The 19,843-nt window shown below is 39.0% G+C and overlaps 1 protein-coding gene across 1 annotated transcript in view; it reads left to right on the forward strand.

Annotated features, from left to right (window-relative positions):
* Nucleotides 1-334: 334 nt before the first annotated feature.
* Nucleotides 335-19,843, forward strand: part of COL4A6 (collagen type IV alpha 6 chain) — a 69,675-nt gene continuing 50,166 nt past the window's right edge. Inside the window, exon 1 of the mRNA XM_054289548.1 lies at nucleotides 335-404. The gene's annotated coding sequence lies outside the window, so the exon portion shown is untranslated. The remainder of the gene's footprint in view (nucleotides 405-19,843) is intronic.

Raw genomic sequence — 19,843 nt, forward strand, 5'->3', positions numbered from 1 at the left:
AAAACACCATCTAGTTTCATGGGTTGAGAGCCCTGGGAAGCACTCTGCACCTTGCAGAAGAGCACCAACTTGTGTAAATTCACTTGTCCTCAAAGAATTTCTAGCCCAACTTTTTCTGTTTACTTGGTGATTCTGAAAAGGGCTCAACTGTGGAAAAGTTAAAATGTAACTTTGCCCAATTACTTCCCAGCAAATTCACACAACAAAGGTAATGTAGGTGAAAAGTGTTGACAGAGCAAGTGTTTTAATTAAAGAAGATCTTCTTCAGCTAACAAACAGTTATGAAATTCGATTTTTTCAAAATTTGTCTTTCTTTTTAGGGTGGAAAGAAGTCCTACATTGGGCCATGTGGGGGCCGCAATTGCAGTGCTGGATGCAAATGTTTTCCAGAGAAGGGTGCACGGGTAAGTTTGTTTACACTAATATAACTTGTCCTTGCCTCTTACCAATCTTTTTAGAAATAAATGAATAAATAAACACCATGTTAATATGTGTAATTCTCAATCTAATGACCTCATGAAATGACAAATGATGAAGACCAGCTGCATTTCAAATGTCCCTGGCCAAGATTTCAAAAGCTGTTCTAAAGATTTACAAATGGCTCACTTTGTAATGAGTCTTCAATAGAATCCTATTTCTTTATGGGATCTGAGCCCTAGTTCAAAAGAAGTCAGATGGTTTTTAAGTAGATTACAACAATTAAAATTAGGAAAATCAAAGTAGTGTGGGCTTCTAGTACAGATTTTGCCCAGGCCTTACTGGAATAGCTTCTGTTTATTTGTGGAAGTGTTTTTGATTTGTGTATTTGGTTGTGGAGGAGTAATAACTCAGAATGGATCTAAGCAATTCCCTTTGAGGAAGTTGGTTGTGTAGCTAAAGTCTTTCTCTCCAAAGTCTTCATTTGAAGAAGCCAAATGTTTAAGCAAGATTTCTGTAAAAATCTTTATTTCTTTTGCTTTTATGAGCAGACTACAACTTATCTTAATGCAGCTGCTTATCTCCTCTCTTAGGGGAATGCAGTAATTGATTTCATTCTGCCTTCAATTGCAATGTTAATTTTTGTCCAGACACCATCTACTTAATGTTTTATCTTAAGCTCTAGAGCATTTTAACATGTATGAAAATGAATCTTACAGATTTTGCTTTTGGAGATGAAAGGAGGAAAGAGCACACAGTAGGTACTTGAGGAATTTGAAAGGCTTAAAGAGAAGGGAAATAATACAAGTTGTCTTGTTTAATTAATCAGCTGTACTTCCTGAAATCATATTGAAAACTCATCCTCTGAGCAAAACCAAAAGAAATTAAGTATTATTTAAACACCAGCAATCCTGATTTTTTTCCAGTCTATTTTAGTGACACAGTATGTGTATATGCAAGGCATTACTTTTTGGGTTGAATTTAGGAAAATGTTGCCATTTAAAAATGATTGTTTTAAAAATTATGTTTTTTCTAATTAGAGACAGAGTGTGAATGCTTAATTGATAACTGGTGATGTGTTTGCTCTGGAAATATAAAAATTCTTTTAGTACATCTTGTGGCGGAGGGGAAAGCATGTCTAAACAGATAAGCAGAAAAACTTTGCAAGGAAGTTCTCAATATACCCTAGAATATGAACTAAAGTGAATTGCTCGATACCTTTGTGATTAGATACAGTAAGGGACAGACCTAGTTTGGTTCTGGAACACAATATCCTGTAAATGCTTTGACCTTTAGACAGCAATGAGCATCATTCTTCTGTCTCTCTACATTCCTGGGTCCAACTTGATTGTTTGAAGTGGCCAAAATGCTGTTGACCTTGCAGTTTGAGCTCTTGGCATCTCTTTTGTTAAGATGTCACAAAGATTTTAGGCTGTTTTCATTGCTGACCTGAGAACTCATTTGGCTTTTAGCTTATTTCTTATGTGACCTGTATGGGTTGAGCATTTTCAGTCCTCCAAACACATATTCCATCCTGCTGAGACCTGTCCATGGAGTGGAGCGTCTGCTACAAGTGGTATTCTTTCCCTTTTACAACACTACTTCCATCAAGTGTGCTGAGCCCTCCTGACACCTTCTTGGACATCTGCAGGCAGCTACTGGAGGCCTGCCATGCCTGAGGATATGGAGGTGACTGGCTGAACTGGGAAGGGATGGTGTGATTATGTATCCTGCAGCACAGCTTGTTTCTTGCACTGTACAGCCTGAGGCTAATTCCTTGGCTTCCTGCCTAGCTGCTTCCCCACTGCTGCAAAGCCTTTAAGTTCAGAAGCAGAGACAGGGCTTTGTCAATGCCCTGAATCCTTATTTTGTTCAAAAAATGTTTCAGCTGTCAATTTTCCACAATTAACCAGATCAGAATAAAGCTAAGCTTTCTTTTTGAAAGAAGAAAATAGCTAAAAAGCACAAAAATGACAATAAGCTGACAGCTTAATGAAAATAATATAGACAATGTCCTTAAATGTCCTCCTTGAATGCACTTTTGATCGGATCAAGCTTTAAATTTTTTATTTAGGCAATAAAAATGTCAAAACTGCCCCAGACTACTTGATTAGTAAGAGATGTTTCTAGAAACGGGATGCAGATGTGTGTAATCCACAGGTGCCCACATTCTTGTTTTTGCTATAGACTGCTGCTGTATGTGCAGGATATATTAAAAAACACCACAAACCACAAGGAAACACCAACCAACCAAGAAATCCCACCTCAAAACTCAACAAACCAGTATAATCTCACTATCTGTAAGACTGACCTTGTTAGAAGACTAACCTCTATGCAGTGAGTCAGCAATTTGTGGAATAATTGAGATTCTTTTCTGAAGGAAGGGTGGTAGAGTGCTTCTCCAGCACCCCTTAGGGAGCTCTCCTTGCAGTGTGGTAAGGCACATCTCCTAAAAGCACAAAATTTCCCTTCTGTTGTCTGAATGCTTGCCTTACATTTGAAAAGCAGTAATGTTACCTTGCACCAATTTTAGGCTGTGCATTGAATCTTGATATGATCCAATTTACTGTGAGGCCTCCACAAGGAGAAATCTGTTGTGGAAACATTCTTCATCTTAGCCAGTGATTCAGAATTGGTTCTTTTATCTAATGATGAGTTAATGAAAAGCCTGTCTCTGTGTAATTCAGTGGTCAAACTCCTGGCCATTGCAGCCATTCTCCCCTCCTTATCAGTTTTTATCTTGTAAAGATGTGTGAGTAGCAATCCAGTGATTTGTGCAGAAGTCCAGTTCTTCATGGAGAAGTGTTGTCTTCACTGAAGGGTCCCAGCTAGGACCTTGTCTGGAGGTTTTTACTACTGAAGTGCACAAGAGGATATCTACTCATGGTATGATAGGATAATAGTAAATGTGATAGCAAGTGAAGCTCAGGAAACTGATTTTAAACCTAGAAGTTTTGGATCTGCTTGTTCTGTTCCACTGAACTGCTTTGTTAGAACTTGTACTGATTTTGATATGAAAGCTCATGTAATGCTCTGCAAAGAGCTTCCCAGAGGCTACGTAAGCCCTGCCTAGCTGGAGTCTCTAGGTGAATGTGTGGATCTTCTAAATCTCTGTGTCACTCTTCTCATTTTTTCAGCCAGCTGAGATACCAGTTATCCAGCTAAGGCAATTTGAAAGGGAATTCTGATGTGATGGTACCCAAATGAACCCTGGTACATACAATTTTTTGGGACAGGAGACAGTCTGAACACAAACTTACACTGAACCCACTTTTGCATACAAGACTTACATACAGTCATCTTTAGGAACAACAACTGATGGGCAGAACAAGTGCTTTATATTAAATTATGAAGCACAAGAGGAAAGGTGAAAGAAAATCAACCATATTAAATAAAAAGTTAAATGAGGAGGTGAATGTAAATTCTTATCCTAGTTCCTATCCTAGTGCAAAGATATGTTCAGTTTCAGTGCAGGTGAGTGATCTCCAGCTAGAAGATTTTTGGGACTGTCAGAAGAATTTACTGTGTTTTAAAAAGTGTTTTTCATTCCACTTGCTCACTGTTTGTCCACAGTTTATGGGCAGGGATAATGCTGCTGAGAGTTTCATGCTGTATTGGTGGCTGTCTTGCTAAGAAATGCTCTGCAGATAAGTCAGCAGGGAACAGGAGGCATTTTTCATACTTTCAGAGTATCAAGAAGCACTAAATAGTTGCCTGCCTGCACCATTTCATTTTGCAGCTCATTTTGCATTTGTTTATAATAATGTTGGCTTTTTTGTTTTTATAATGTCATCAACTTTCAAACACTCACGAAGATAAAGTAGCAGTCCCAGTCTTTGTTGCAAGTATACCTTCTACTGATGCCTGTTCACTTATCTTGGAATTTATAACAATACTAGGGTTTGTTTTAAACTTTGCTCAACATGTGCTGGAGCTAATCTTTTGGGTTTTTTCATTCTCCCCCACCAAAAAAGAAATTAAGGAACAAAAATTTTAAAATTGTTTCCAAGGCTTCACAAACTACTCAGGAGAGGCTGTGTCCCAGGCTGCTTTTACAGCTTACAGGTGCTGTAAATTGGGAAAAATTGGTAATGTTAATTATATATTTTTTCCCTGTAATATGTAATCATGTCTATATATATATAATATGTTCTTTAAAACCCATTCAAATTTTATTATATTATCAATTAGAAAATTATTAATGGCACTATAGAACCGCTTTTCTGTCTCAAAAAATATCTCCTCAGAGACTGTTTCTAGCAGCTGGTGTGGCTGGAAGGGGTGTATCTGTAGAATGAGGCAATTGGTTCTGGGGACATGGTGGGCACTTTACACTGGTCCATTAAAGTAAAAGACTTCTGGAGTGCATCAGATGTGCCAGGGAACCCATCCCCTGACCTGGTCCCACTCCAACAAAATCCTCTCTGTCTACTCCTTGACTACACCACAGGCTGCAGCAAAGCACTGTGAATAGGAGGAATTGACTAAGATTGAGAGATTTGCTGAAAAATGTGGTTGCTATCTGAATGAAAGGTTGATGTGCCCAGAGACACATGCAGTTCCCCATGGTTTTTCTGAAGTTAAAATGATGACAGTAAATGTAGTGTAAATTATCTCTGGGCAATCAGTTTTTGATAGAATAACTGTGGCATTCAAAGAAGCAAGAAAAGCTAGACAGATCCTCAACATCCATGCAATGAACAGTGTAACCTGAGGTCAGAACTTTGGATGATTAATCTAATTGTTATCTAACATAAACTAATGTCGCACTGGCAAGAGATCTTAGATTAACTTTTGTCTGGAACTAATCCCCTCAACTTAATGCTGGGTGTACGAAGTGTCTCTCTTGTGATAATTACTTGAAGATTGTTTGACCTTTCTTTGTTATGAGATTGTAATAATTATAAATTGTAGTGTTAATAATGTTTGCTGATTTCTGCTTTGGCTGGTTAATCACTCTCTTTGGAGCAGTCAGAGGTTTCCTGATGAAACACAATTTCTTTGAAAGTGTCGACTCAACAAAATGATTCTTTTTTGCAGAAGAGCTTTACACAAACATATTCGCTGGTGACAAAATTCTTTAATGCTGTTGGTTCAAACTTCTCTGTGTTTCAATTTGGCTTCCTACTCCCTGGCTTGACAAGCACTGTGGGACATAGTGCTGCCATTTGGATACCCATGGCCTGCAGGTTGACCAGTTAAATTCAAAACAGACTGTGGGATGCTGCCATTTCTTTCAAACTGACAATGCCAAGGTGTGAGCAGTGCTAAATGCACTCACCATGGATTCAGGTACACGTAATACCGGGATTGTTATCTGGTTATTTTTGTGAAGATAGACTATATGTAAATAATGTCTAACTCTTGTTCCAGTTCCCTTCTGTTTAAACATATAAAATGCCATCATTTGGTTTGAGAAGAGGATTATCTATAACATTGAAAAATGTTGACCATCTGTTTGCTGTCATTAAGAAGTTCTGGAAATATTTTGGAAGAAAATGAGGTAATAGTTAAGTCAAACAAATTACGTGCCAGCTGCTTTTTTTAACAACTGCCAAGGTTTGTTTTTTTTTAAAGTAATAAAACAAACTTTGCCAAACGTAGCATTAAACAATTATTGTACATGTTGTCCTGACTGAACCTAAATACCCTGAGCTTAGCTTTCTAATGAGAACCATGCCAAATACTAAAGCAGCAGAAATAAAACCAAACTCATTGCATTTGAAAGGGTTCCTTATGCAATGGGTATCAAGACCAAACCTGTTCCTATGTGCTGTCTTGCATCATCTTTTTGGGAAGACTTTTCTAGGAGACAGGCCCCCATCTTTTTGTAGAATTCAGTATTAGTAACAACTGTGTTGAAGCAGGGTGACCATGGAGGCTCTGGCAGCAAACTCTTCTCTGTGATTTGGTTTGCAGTTTTGTCTGAGAGGACATGTGTATTAAGGGAGGCTAAGTATATTCTAGGAAATATATCTTGTTAAGAAGATTTCCACGGCTTTCAAAACTAACCAGGATCCATGGCATTTCTGTGTCACCAGGGTGGGTGAGGTAACTCTGTGACCTGAAACTGTTTTTCACTCTCCCTGAAAGGGCAGCAGATTTTGTAATTGCAGTGGGGACCTTTGAAATCAACCAGAACACAGGTCTTCAAGCTGTGCTCCACAGAGCACTTCCAGATGGCTTAGAAAAACCCAGTGAAGATGTGTCACTGTTCAAGTAATTGTGCTCCATGTGAGCTTTAACCCAGGATTTTTAAGTCTTTACACTGTTTGGGAAGCAAATCGGGCGTTTAAAAAGCTCCTTTTTTCATCCTCCAATACTGTGAGTTGTCTTAGTTTAAGAAGTTGTGTAGTTTCACTCTATCAAGTGAATGTCCTTTTTGTTTGTGTTTTTTAGTCTGAAAGTTTCTCGTTTTCCCAAACTGAGCTTCTCAGAGGTGAGGTGTTACTGATATGGATGGAAGCTGAGATGACTCCTAGAAGTTGTGCTCAGCTGGCACAGAATTGGGCTCCTCTGCTTATCTGATAAATCCTCCCCATCCAAAGATACTCGGTGATTCTCTGCTCTGCTGCTGGCACAGCTGAGGGTGCAGGCGCGTTGCCCTGGGAATGGGAACTGTATCATCCCTTGTTTGTCCCAGCTGCCATGGCTACCCCGGTAACCTGCAGGAGGAACGTGCTGTTCCCCTTGAAGGCAGCGCCATCACTCCCACTGATTTCAATTTAGGTGTGCAGACAGATGGGAAGGCAGAGCCAGACTAGCCTTGTCTCTCCCTCTTTGGAGCCTTGCCACGGCTGGCCTTCTGTTCTAACTTTGTATCTGTGGCACTTTCTCCAAGACCAAAAGTGATAAGCTGTGCTGAGGATTTGCTCCTTATGGACAAAACAGAGAGTTCAGCAAGTGTTTCCTAGTACTGACCTCCTCAGCTTCCTAAGTACTGGAGAATAAAAGGATGTATCCAAATTCTTTCTTTGTAAAAATTGTTGTTGCCTTTCTTGGCTATAGAATGGAGACTTTGAGTCTGTGATGTTTCACTTGCCATGTAACTCCCCAGAACAGGACTAGCATCAACCTTTCAATTTCTCTTGTGTGTTTATTTATTCAATCTATGAGAAGAATTGTAAATTTTCTTAAAATTGTTTTCTGTCAGCCACTTCACCTTGAAACCAGAAAGAAAACTAAGAATTTCTGCAGGAAGATAAACTCTCTAGTGTCCTGCCCAGGACAAGAAAAACAAATGTTATCGTGAGTCTTAGAAACATATAATTGCCTGGTTGGGCTTTTGCCTAACAAAAGCTGTAGAATTTTGTGCAATTAGTCCTGCAATGCTGTTTCAGTTGAAGAGAGATTTTTGGTACCCTCTTACATCTGAGAAATGGCACAAGACTTTCCTCTCTAAGCATTTTATAGACAAGAAGGGGTAACCTATGTCCTGCCTTGAAATTACCAAATTGGCATTTTCTTCCAGCGCATTCTATATTACTTGTGTGCAGTACTCACCACCTAGAGTATATCTTTTTGTCCAGGTTAAATTTTTTGAAATACCTCATGCCTCTTTCCTCTCACCTCACTCCAAAACTTGCTCATCTTCTACGTGTGATTGGCTCAGAGTATTCCTGGTACTAATTATTTTTTAAGCTTCTTAAAATGAGAAGAGGTGCCCTTTGCAGAAACAAGAGTCTTTTTTAAAGAGTTTCCGCTGGCAGCAAGTGAAAGGTGTGACAGCAATTTCCAGTGTGATTCCTTGAGCAAGTCAGCCTTGGAAACAGAAGGATCACAGAACCAATCTGTGAGCAAGGCCCAGTTTGAGGAGATTTGGCTGACAGTCGGGTTAGCCAGTTCATGAGCCAGGAAAACAGCCAACAGCAGGGATTACTACAAAGCAAACTTAATTAGGCAACAGATAGGCAGGAAGTACGCCAGTCATGGAGCCTGCAGCCAGGGAGAGCACACAATGGAGGGGCTAAGCAGGCAAAACTCTGTTTGCAGTGGTAGGAGAGGCTGCAGTGCCAATTAGTTGGAAGTAAAGCTGAATGCATAGGTGTCTCAGGCTACCTGTTTTCTGGGAAATATGTGCAGTATTTTTGGTGTGTGTCGTAGCTTTTCCTGGTAGGAGATGGGAGATTTTAGGAGAGAGGAGAACAGATTATACATTGTCCATCAGTGACAGGCAAGGACAATGGGGAGATGCTGTCTCCTTGTGAATGAAGAGCATGTGAACATGTGTGTTTGCTGGTGTCCAGCAAAGTGCTAGGGCTGACTTTCTGAGCACTTGATGGTGAAGAAAATGAAGAACAGGAATAAAAGGGAATGATGACACTTTAAAAAAAATTTTTTAAACAAATAAAGCAACATCCAAATAACAGAACATAGTGGGAATAAGAGAAGAATTTATAAAATGTAGGATACAGAGTGATCTGGCTGAGAATCTGGGTATAAGTGTAAATTGTATAACTTTTCCCTTGACTTTACTTAGTCAACAAAAATAGGAGGAATGTCCAGGTATTTGCCAGTCTCCTCCTTTAAAGCTATTGATTAGAGAAATTTTAGCTCTTTCTCTCTAATCTGTCATAAATCCATTGATAGAATAAACATTTTTTTGTGGCTGTCCTGATTTGATGATTTGATGGGTGACATGTTAGGGTTACTCTTTGACCTTCTGTGGAATTGCCAAAATAGAAGACAAATTTGGAGGAAAGATGCAACATTAGTAAGAATAGGATACTGTGAATTGTATCAGGTATTGCATCCAGCTACTTGTTTTGGAAATAAAAACAATTTAGTAGTCTGAAAAGTAGCGTAGATGCAAATGTCCTTGTTTGTAATGAGTGATTTTTGGAAAGGTTGTTTTGTGGGTCTTTTTTTAAAAAGCAGTAGAGTGTTGCCAAAACTAATAAGCAGAAAGTTAAAATAATTGCAGAATTTCTGGGTTTGATCCATAATAAAAACAGTACAAATAGTGCACAAGTTTTGAAGGACTATTAAGAAACATCTGGTTGTCAATACTTCTTTTAAATGATCAAAGAAAGCTGTCTGTATAAAATGACTCAGCATGTGCTGAATTCTCAGTATATGGTAAAGGAAGAATTTTTTAGTACCTGGTGTTTAGCTCTAAGGGTGGTGCAATTCTGCACTAAATTCTGTTTTTCAAAGTTCTATAAAGCTGCTATCTCTTTAGACAGATCTCTCAGATTTATGTTCTCATCCATGATATTCTGCTGGAACAGTACAGGAGAGCTTGTTCTGCTTTATACCTGAGCTGTGCTCTGTTCACCTGCTCCTGAAGCTGGGATATATGTTAACAGTGGCAAATCCCTCTGAACACCAAATTTCTTTTGCTTCTATCTCTATTGCCAGACTGGCACCATCTGTCTACTTGTGTGTCTCTATTTCCTATCTGATTCTACAGAGTAAAAATTTCTAAATGAAGAGGGATTAAAAAACAGAACTGCATCAGCCAGAGTATTCTTGCCATAGCTGTTTGCTGCAACTGCTACACTTAGGAATAGATTTTGGTGTAGAGAACTCTAAGCTCCTGGAGTGTGCACATGCAGAGCCTGTGCTCTGGAAGGCAAAATCACTACATACAGCAATTTCAGACTTTACCTCTGTGCTAGTCAGTGTAGGTCATGGAACTAAAGGATTGTTTTGAGTGTGGACATCCTGTCCCCCAGTAGTTGCAAGATACATGAATGATCCCAGCAAAGTGGGATGGTTTTTTTTTGTTTATAGTGATTTTATTGTTTATGACTGGAACTCCTAACTGCACTGCTGGTGGTTTGGATTGGTCAACACTGATGCCACTCTCAAAAGTGCAGAAACTGTAGCCTGAGCTCCTGGACAGAGGCTCTGGGACCTGCCCAGCACAGTGGCTCCCTCTGGTTTGGAGTGGTGCAGGAGAGCTTCACCTCAGCCCTTCCTGGGCTCTCCATGCAGGTTTACCAGCAACCTCACTGGGAACACTGGGTGGTGGTGCTCCCCAAATGTGTGGAGAACTGCTGACCCTGGCATCTCTGATTATCTAGGAACAGCTGGAATCTAAGTCAGGATGTTTTGATATGAGAAATATAGGTGATATGTATTTTCTAGAAAAATTTTAAACAAGTTTTGTTTCTTCTTTGTGTAGCTTCATTTCCCTTGATGCTCAGTGTTGTGTGTTCTGAATACCTACATGATGTTGTTGTCTCATTTCCTTTATTGTGATGACTAATGGCTGAGGATCCAGCTGAGATGGGGAAGTCCTGCAGTGCAGGGCAGTTACAGACATACAGTAGGAGAAAACTCATGCTCCAAAGTGCTTTCAATTATCTGAGAATTACATTTGTTTTATGTTTCTTCAAGTTTTAGTTAAGAAATCTGTTGCTTACTCAACTATATTTTCAGGAAAGTGACTTCACAGAAAATATTTTGATATAAAACTCTAAAAAGTTAGCTTTCTGTACTCCTTAATAAGAGACCTCTGAAAACAGTTAATCACTTCTTCTGGAATACATCTTCTCTCCAATCTTAGAGACATTTCAAAGAGAACAGAGCAGAAGAGGTTTTCTTGTCTCATTTTAATTAGGGCATATCTTCCTAAGAGGACAAAATGTTTTTGGAAGATATCAACCTTTGGAATATCCTTAGCTATGGAAATATAACCCAGCTTGTCTCACAGCAAATTTAAACTGAAGAAGTAAAGTCTGCATGCAAAATCAGGGCAGCAGGTGGTCATTCCCTGTATAACTCCAGCTGTACTTGAGTTGTAAATCCAGAAGCATTACAAAACTAGCAGTGGGACACCCAGTGATTCCTTGCAGGCTTGGACCTGTGTTTCTGGGACCTTAAAGGAAATTTTCCTGAGATGTAATGTTTTCTCTTGAAACACTAAGTGACATAAGTGTTATCTCCAGCGTTTTTTTCCAGAGCTGTGAAATAATTAAACTTCACTTGTTTTTCTAACATCAGGACTAAAACCTGAACTAATCTAGTTTAATCATTCCCTTTTCTTTTATCAGCTGGAATGTGCATTAACTCCTGAGAACATTTGGGTGAATAGAAGTTCTGCTTGCAGTGGCTGGACTGTATACACTGGATAACAAAAAGCAGTCAGGGTTTTCTTCACAGAGTTGATGTAGATGCTGTATTCTGCATTATTTTTTCTTGCAGAATCACATGGCAGATGTTCCACATTTAGATGTCTTAAGGTTTATTTCATCAGTGTCTGCTGTAAGCAGGACTTGGGCTCTGACACACTTTTATTGTGTATCAGTATTATCAGCTCTCCAGTCTGGACTGAAGAGGAAAGCTGGGTTCCATTGGTGTTATTGAGGGGTTTCCCAACATCTGTGAGAAAGACATGATGTTAATTTTTAAACCTTTAAAGCAAATTGCTTTCAGGCTTCTAAGAATGACTGTTCAAATAAGCATTTATGTGAATTTTATGTGAAATTTGTGTTAAGGGAAGCAATTTCAAGGGAAGTACCTCCTGATCTATTTTTCTTTACATTTGTTTAGAAGAGTTGTGTGAGTGCTCCATATAGGGTTGGCAGGATGTTATAGCTGGAGGAAGTGCATTACTTTAAACTGTATCTCCTCTGCAAAATTGAGACTTTATTCTGCAAATGATACTCAGCTGGGACCATGCTGAATCAATGTCACATCTCAGAACTTCATCTTGCTTCACTCAGTTCCATTGCAGAGTTTTACCCTGGGAGGAGGTGTCAGCTCTTTGATCTGGCTGCTAGAAACACACACAAGTTCCTAAGGCTGAGTTTTTGATGAGATCAATTACTCTTAAGAGGTGAAGATTTTCTCTTCAGTACATGGACAAACAGGAATGGGCAGGAAGAAGGGAGGAACACTGGCATTTTTCATGTTTTACAGTATCACAGTTCACTTTGCCATGGAGAAAAAAAACAAGCTGTGTGTCCCTCAAGGATGTGGAAATTGAATGATCCTTCCATCTTTTGCAGCAGTTTTCTTTGGAACCTCCAGATATGCGATCTTTTTCCAGACCTCCTCTTCAAGCAGCACAATTCTGCCATTTTCCAGACTGTCACTTGCAGTGCCTCATGAGAACTGTTTAACTGTTTAACAGGGGTTTGAGATTTTTATTGTTATTTCATAAAATGTCTTATCAACTTGTGAGCAACTTTGATGCTGGTTGTACCCATTTTAATGATGTTTGAATTTTTAGAAACATCATTCTGTTCTTCCATCTTCCACTTTTTCAGTGAATACGTCTCTTGGCATAAGGGAAATTGAAGTGGGAGTGTGTTTCATTAAAAAAATAACATCCCTGTCAAATAAATCTGTACTTAATTAAATTTCCTCTGTTTTAACTGCAAATAGGAACAGATAACTGTGACAAACAAAAATAAAGAATCTTTAGGAATACTGACTTACCTCTGATAAGAACCATCTGGCCTATGCTTATTCTTTTTTTTAGCTTATGCTTTACTAACAAGTCAGCATTTGGTTCACATTTCTTCCTTCTACTTTGGGCTTGCCTAATAGATTAAAGATATGTGACTTGAAGACTAAAGCCCTATTTTAGGATTTTTTCAATTACTTTTTTCTTATATAGTGAAAAGCAGAAGGTACAACTAGCTTTTGCCTAGTAATTACACGAGCACAAACAAATATTTGATTTTTGTAATTTTTAATTTTGTAATTAAAACTAATTTGATAATTTCCCTATTTGATGATTGTTAAGAAACTAAAAAGAAAGGGATAACTCGTTTTCACATTGTTAATAGTACAGCTGTGGTTATTATCTTGATAGCCAGCTATGTTAATTGGGATTGCTTTGAGTGCTTCAGACTGTGGCCATAAAAATCTTAGATGACCTGGCAAAAGGACCTTGGAAAAACAGTTTCATGTTCCTGTGGCTGTTTCCACTTGCATGTACTGCTGGTCTCAGCTGTTTGTCCCAGGGCTGTGTGGATGTCTGCAGAGCACAGGTCAGAGGCTGCCCAAGGCAGGAGTGTGTGACCTGCACATCCCTGCCCAGGTCACCCAGCTCCCTTCACTTTGCATTTCCTGTCTTTAGGAGAGGGCCAGCTGCCTCTTTTCCCACACTGCTCGTGCTGAGGGACTGCAGGGGATGTTGGGTGCTGTGGTTCAGATTGGGAATGTGGAGCTGTCCTTTCCAAGCTGCATGGGAGTGAGTGTGGAGTTCTTCTTTAATGTCTACCCAAACTTTTCCAACTCCTCCAGCTGCACAGACACTGTACCTGCCTGCCAGGTGCCAGCAAAGCACAAGCTTCAACTTGGAGTCTGGTCAATATACAATGTTAATCTGTGTTATAAGTTTGCTGCTCAAAATGGCAGAGCACATGGATGGAGTTTAGCTCAGAGAAGAGCCTGGCACCCTGTTTGAGGATAGAAATTCTCTTAGTAAAAAAGGCAACTTCAGGTCCTGATTACTCTGTAATTTCTGTTTCTGGCCACATTAGAATATTAGTTGAGTCATAGGCACAGGCAATGAAAAATTGGCTTTTTGAATGGCAAGTGATCATATTAAATGTAAGTTGATTCACTTCAACAAAGAGTTTAAATAATTTCTCTTATACTTCTCATTATTTTATGTGTGGAAATTTTGGTCTGAAAATAGATGTGAAGTAAACTGTGAACAGAAGAGTTATGAGGCTTTTGTTTTCATGGGATTTGTAGCTACTTTTCCATTCCCTCAACACATCAGCCATAGAAATATCCCCTGTGAAGAAGCTGCCTCTCTTCAGTCTTTGATTAATTAGGGAGCACTAGGGCCAGTATGGTTTTAATATATTACTGGTTTGGGCATTTGAAAACTTGTATGCAAAAAAGCTCTGACAGAACAACTGTCTTTTGGTCCCATCTCATCACAAGGCCACACAAAAATGGTCTGATTTTACTGCAGAGGAATAGAATTGATACAAGAGATGGGAGAGGAAATGTATTGCCACTCACCTTTTGAGGTCCTTTTCTGAAGGAGAGTAACACAGAAATTAAAGATTAAATAGTACATTTTTAATATCTCAAAAATTTTGGCTGCTCTTGGTCCCATCTGAATTGTCTTTAGCAAATATTTGTGATTCCAGATTTTTCTGTGGGGATATATGAAGCAGAACAGCATCTTCTGTTGGTGGCTGCCATTGATTTTTAACTGGGTGATGTTCCTCTTTGCCAGTAGAAAGGAGAATGATGCACAGGGAGCTTCTCAAGGTACTTCAGGAAAAGGCATCACCAGGTGAGAGGAGCTTGTGAGGTTGGACCTTTTCCACAGCTCTTTGCAGAATAAACCCTTCCTCTGTTCCTATACATTACATTATTGGTGAAATGCATCAGGAAATGTTTATAGTCAAGGGAAGTTTGTACTAACACTGTGTCATGCAGCTAATCTGTTTGCATTCTAAAGAGAGAACATTAAGTTAGCTGCATTTTGCTCCAGACTCAAGTGTCTTATTAAATATTTATACATGGATTAGACTGTTTACTTTCCATCTCATACTATAGTTGTATTGGGAAGATCCAGAACACCTGGGATTTAGTGAAGTCTTAAGGAAAGTTTGCTTCAACTTTCCAAATAAAAGATTAGGAACTCAGTGAATTACTGAGTATATGCAGGAGAGTTTTAAATCAAGAAATATCTGTTCTAGAAACATATTTCTAAAATTGTGTATAACAAAATCTTTGTGAATACCAGATCTTGATTTCACTCTATTCTGCTGCATTTCTACACTTCTCAGAGCAGTGTCAGAAATACCAAAGAAATACCAGTTTCTCCTGGTTTAGCTTTGCTGGAGGTCTGTTCTTTGCATTGGTGAAAACCAGTTGCTAGGATTAAGAAGTCACTTGGCCAACTTTGGTGATGCTACTTTAGCTTTGTGCAAAAAAAAGGTAAATGAATGGGATCCTGGATCACAGTATTTCCAGTATGCTGGCTATGTAAAATATCCTTTTTTTAAGAGTATATCTACTCTTAGTTTTCATATTAAGATGTAACTACATGAGTGTAATTGATATCCAGAGGTAGAGATGAGGTGAGAAGAGTTTGTCTAAACAGAAAGCAGAAAGAATAGCCCAAATTTATTTTGCAGAGGATAATCCAGGCTCTTGGTGTGGAAACACTGATTCCCTGAGTATTTAACAGTTGTATCTCCTGGAAGAAACATTAAAAACTTTAATGTTCTTTAAACTACAGAAGTGCGAGTGAAAAGCTTCACTTGTAGAATGAAAGCTACAGCTAAACAAAATTGAAAGCTGGTTATTGCTGTGTAAGTCATCCTAGGCTGTGCATTTTATTAGAGAAACTGGGGAGCACTACTTTTAAGCCATGGTTTTTGGTGTTCTTTCTCATCTTGCCCAACACTGGGAATGTTGGTGCTGTCCAACCATTTCAAAAATCAGCAAGAACTTTTCTGATCAGCACTCACCTCCAGCAAGTATCTGCTCACTTCACTATGAGATGTGAACATAGAAGACCTTTAGTGTATTGGTGTATTGGGTGTATTGGCCTGGGGTCTTGGGCAGCTTGGAATGCAAATGGCTTCTGAACAAATTTACACATTTGTAGGATCTAGTGCCCTTTGCCTGCTCCTAAATGTCACTGCATATCAGAAACTCCCTCCTAAACACAACTAGCTAGTCAAGTTACACACTTTGGAGAGCTTCCAAAAACCATAGCAAGGACTGCTTGTCAGAACTGGTAGATTTTGCTAATTTTTGCTAAATATATAGGATTTGGTCTCATTTCAGCTTTACAGGAACTAATATTTTAACCACTGTCTTACAAGAGTGAAGGAGCCTTATTCTGGCAAGATGAAGTAGTAATGAAATGTGGCTATGACTAATAATGCACTTTACTTTCTTTCTGCTGATTCTGAGCTAATGCTTCCTATGTTTAAATTATTTTCCAAATATTTTGCGCAAGTTTTGGAAATAAATAAAACCTAAATTTCTAGGTATGTACTCTTATAATCTACTTTGCCCCTGAGTTTGTTTGGATAGGATTTAAGAGTTGTATGTGCTGTGTAAAATTTGTGTTCCAGACTAAACTAAAAATATATTTACAAATTGTCTGCTTAGTTTGATTTTTAATGTTCTTTCCACAGAAGGTACTGTTTGAGATATTATTTTGTTGATATATCAATGAAAAAATATTGAAATATTTTCACATAACTTTTGTTGAAACCTAACAAGTAAAATTAATTGTGGAAGAGATTTTGTTTCAATCAATTAATTTTTCTTTATTTATTACTTGATTACTTTTTCCTTGCATTGGACTTACATGCTACTAGAAGTACTACACAGATTTATTTCACCCTCTTTGTAGAAGAATCAATTTATTCCTGTAAATTAGAAATATTTCTGTCCTGTAACAGCTCTGGTAATGTGGGAGGTAAAAAGCTATTTCCAGTAGAATTGGAAGGCACCATTTGTGCAAAGACTCTAGTTGCTTTGGTCTGGTGATTGTTTTCAATATTTACAGTACAGCAGGGCCTGGGGCCTCAGTTACACATCAGGATCAGTTGTACTTTGTATAAACAATAAAAAAGCCCTGCACCAAATAACTTTTCTTCTAAGCATTAAATGTCCTGATTTTTTAAGGAAAACACACAGCTGGGACCAAACCATGGAATGATCCCAAACCAGCTGGACATAAGGGCAGATCTGGATTTCCTTCCATCTGTGTTCAACTGTGGAGCATTTGGATTTAGTACTCACTGGAGACATAATAGATTAATAGACATTTAAAGATTCATTTAATGCATCCTCAATTTAATTAAAATAAAATATTCCCAATATACACCCAGGCAAAGCTGAAGGATAAGACACTCAATGAAGAAGAGCCTGAGAATATTTTGGTAGAATCTGATTGAAGCAAGCAGGGGAGTTGAGGAGGGCTCTGCCGTGGAGCTGGGGGTGGAGTGGGGCAGCAGCCAGCTGGCCATACCTGACTGGGTGAGGGTGTGCTCAGGTCATGCAGCCTCTCAACAGAGTTAAGGAGCCATAAAAGCATCACATGACTATGTGGAATGTCCTGTTTCTAATCATCACAGTGTGGATCAAGTTTTAGCATTCTTTTATATAATTTACAGAAAGATAGGTCACTAATTTAACCCTTATTGGATGGCTGAGTGTATGTACACCACATAATTTAGATTGACTTACAGTCAGGGGTACAAAGTATCTTCAAGATAGTGTTGTCTTTCTGAGTGCTGGCCTGCTAAATACCAGGGGGGATCTGATTTGTCCTGCTTTCATGGAAGGTTGCTAGATTTGGAGATACTTACAAAAAAAAAGCCTTTGAAGCTGCTGGAAAAGGATGTGCACTTCACTATTTGGAAAAGAGTGTGTACTTCACATATTGCCATAGTGGAGAGTAAAATGAAATAGCTGGTACTGATAGTCAATTATTTGTTTGATAAATACAGTATGAACTCTTAGCACTAGAAAGATGTAGTGATAGAAAAAAATCTATTTGCTGTTTCAGCCAAGCAAAGATGGGCTGTGCTGGCAGGAGCAGTGGCAGTGGAGGAGTGATGCCTGTCCCTGACACAGGGTTGTGCTTCACTGCAGCCATCCTCATGTGTCTGTAGGGATGTCACTGAGAAGATACCACAGTCTTTATGTGATCCAAAGTTCTGTAGAAGTCAATGTGTGTTCATTGAACCAGCTCACTGTTCTGCTGTTCTTGCTGGCTAAAAGGCTGTTATAAATGCCTGTGGGGATTATCAAGAGCTTAGCCTGGTGTGAGAAGGGTGGTATGTATGTGTGGGCTCAGGGCAGTCTGTTGTATGCTAGGCAGCATGGTTTGAAGCTTTAAAAAATATCCTATGGAAAAGCATTGCTGCAGCTAGCTGTGGTTTAACTGAAGTTGGAGTGAGTGCAGGAACAAGGGAAGTACAAAGCCAGTTTACAGCAGTGATCAAGAGAGGATTCTTTTTTTCTCTATTCTTTTAAGTATGCTTTGCTTTTTTTTCTCAAATGGCAGCTGGATAGTTGGTCCTGGCTGATGGCTCCAGGGAAAGGGCTTAGAGTAGTTTGTGTAGCTCTACAGTGGCTGTTCTGGCTGCAAAAGGAGCACTGGCAGCAACTTCCAAAGAGTCCTGCTGAGTCTGTGCAGACCAGATCCACTTCCAGTGCTTGTCATCCCAGGGTTTCTGGGGGGGTGCATTTTTTTATGAGCTGTGGGAAGGCTATTTGCAGATCTGAGACAGTTTTGGTTTCTCTGAAATGACATGTCATCGTGTTGGCATCTAGTGACACTACTCTTTGATGTAATAGGACGATGTTGAACTAAAACATCACTTTATTGTGGTGTACTGGTCCCCATTTGTTATTTTTTAGCAGAGTGCTGTCTGAAACAAATCTGTAGAAGTGGCTGTGCTGTGAACTTTGTATCTTTCAAACCTTAGATAATGCCTGTCATTCACTGTGCTCCAAGTGAGTTCAAAATACATGAGAAATATGATATCAACTTTCAGAGCAATATGGTTACATCAACATAACAAAACCTGTGAGATCTCAGTATTTGCTGTTAGAATAATATGTATGCAAAGAGGAGAAAAGCAAAAAAAAATTTAATATCTACTATTTCTTAAAAAGATAAAAAGGGAAATACCTTGTTTTTGTAAAATGTGGTGTCTCTCTACAGACTTTTCCTGATTTCCATCATTATACTGTCCTGGTAACTTCTGAACTACTAGACAGTCTTAACCAAAGCTTGGAGTTGCCAGTCTGTAAGCTACATTGGGGTAAAGACTGCTTTAATCTCCTCAGTCTCTTCTAGATATCAAGATTAAGGCCTACTAAAAGCTTCTGTTTTTTCAAGTGAAAAGCAGTGGATAAAAGGCATTCAATATCCTTAAGGTTTTTAAATTTATACTGGTACTTCAGGTCTTTTTTCCTTGGTTTTATTTTTAATTCTTTCAGATATGTAACCTTAAAGCATTCTGAAAACAATCAGAAACAGTTGCAGCTTTGATTAGGAGCTAAATTAAAACAACTGATGAGCTACCCTACCTCTCCCTTTGTCTTGTTGGCGTGTTTGCTTAACTGCAGGATGCATTTCTAGCCCTTAGGCTTTTCTGTTCTGCTGGGTGCAGTGAAGGCCATTTTCTGGCTTGCCATCCATCAGAACTGGGAACACTTTCACCTTTTATTTTGAGGAGGAAGAAGCTTCTGAGCTGATATGGAAATAGCAGGCTGGTTATTGTCTGTGAAAAGCTGCTGAGACCTGTGTGCAGGACAGCCCCAGTCAGGCTATCCTGTCATCAAACACAGATCGCTGATTATCACACACCAGTGTTTGTGATCTTCTGCAGTGCTGCTTCCTTCTGTCTCCCATCAAGGCCCAGTGAGCACAGACCGTGACATGTAAAATCTTCTTCCAGACCTCAGATGCTCCCATACAAAGAGCCATGCTTAATCCCTGGCCTAGTGTGTAATTTAGTAA

This window comes from Melozone crissalis, unplaced genomic scaffold (assembly GCF_028551555.1).
Source record: "Melozone crissalis strain CALT ecotype California unplaced genomic scaffold, PUWL_Pcris_2 ptg000068l_1, whole genome shotgun sequence".
Classification (NCBI taxonomy): Eukaryota; Metazoa; Chordata; class Aves; order Passeriformes; family Passerellidae; genus Melozone; species Melozone crissalis.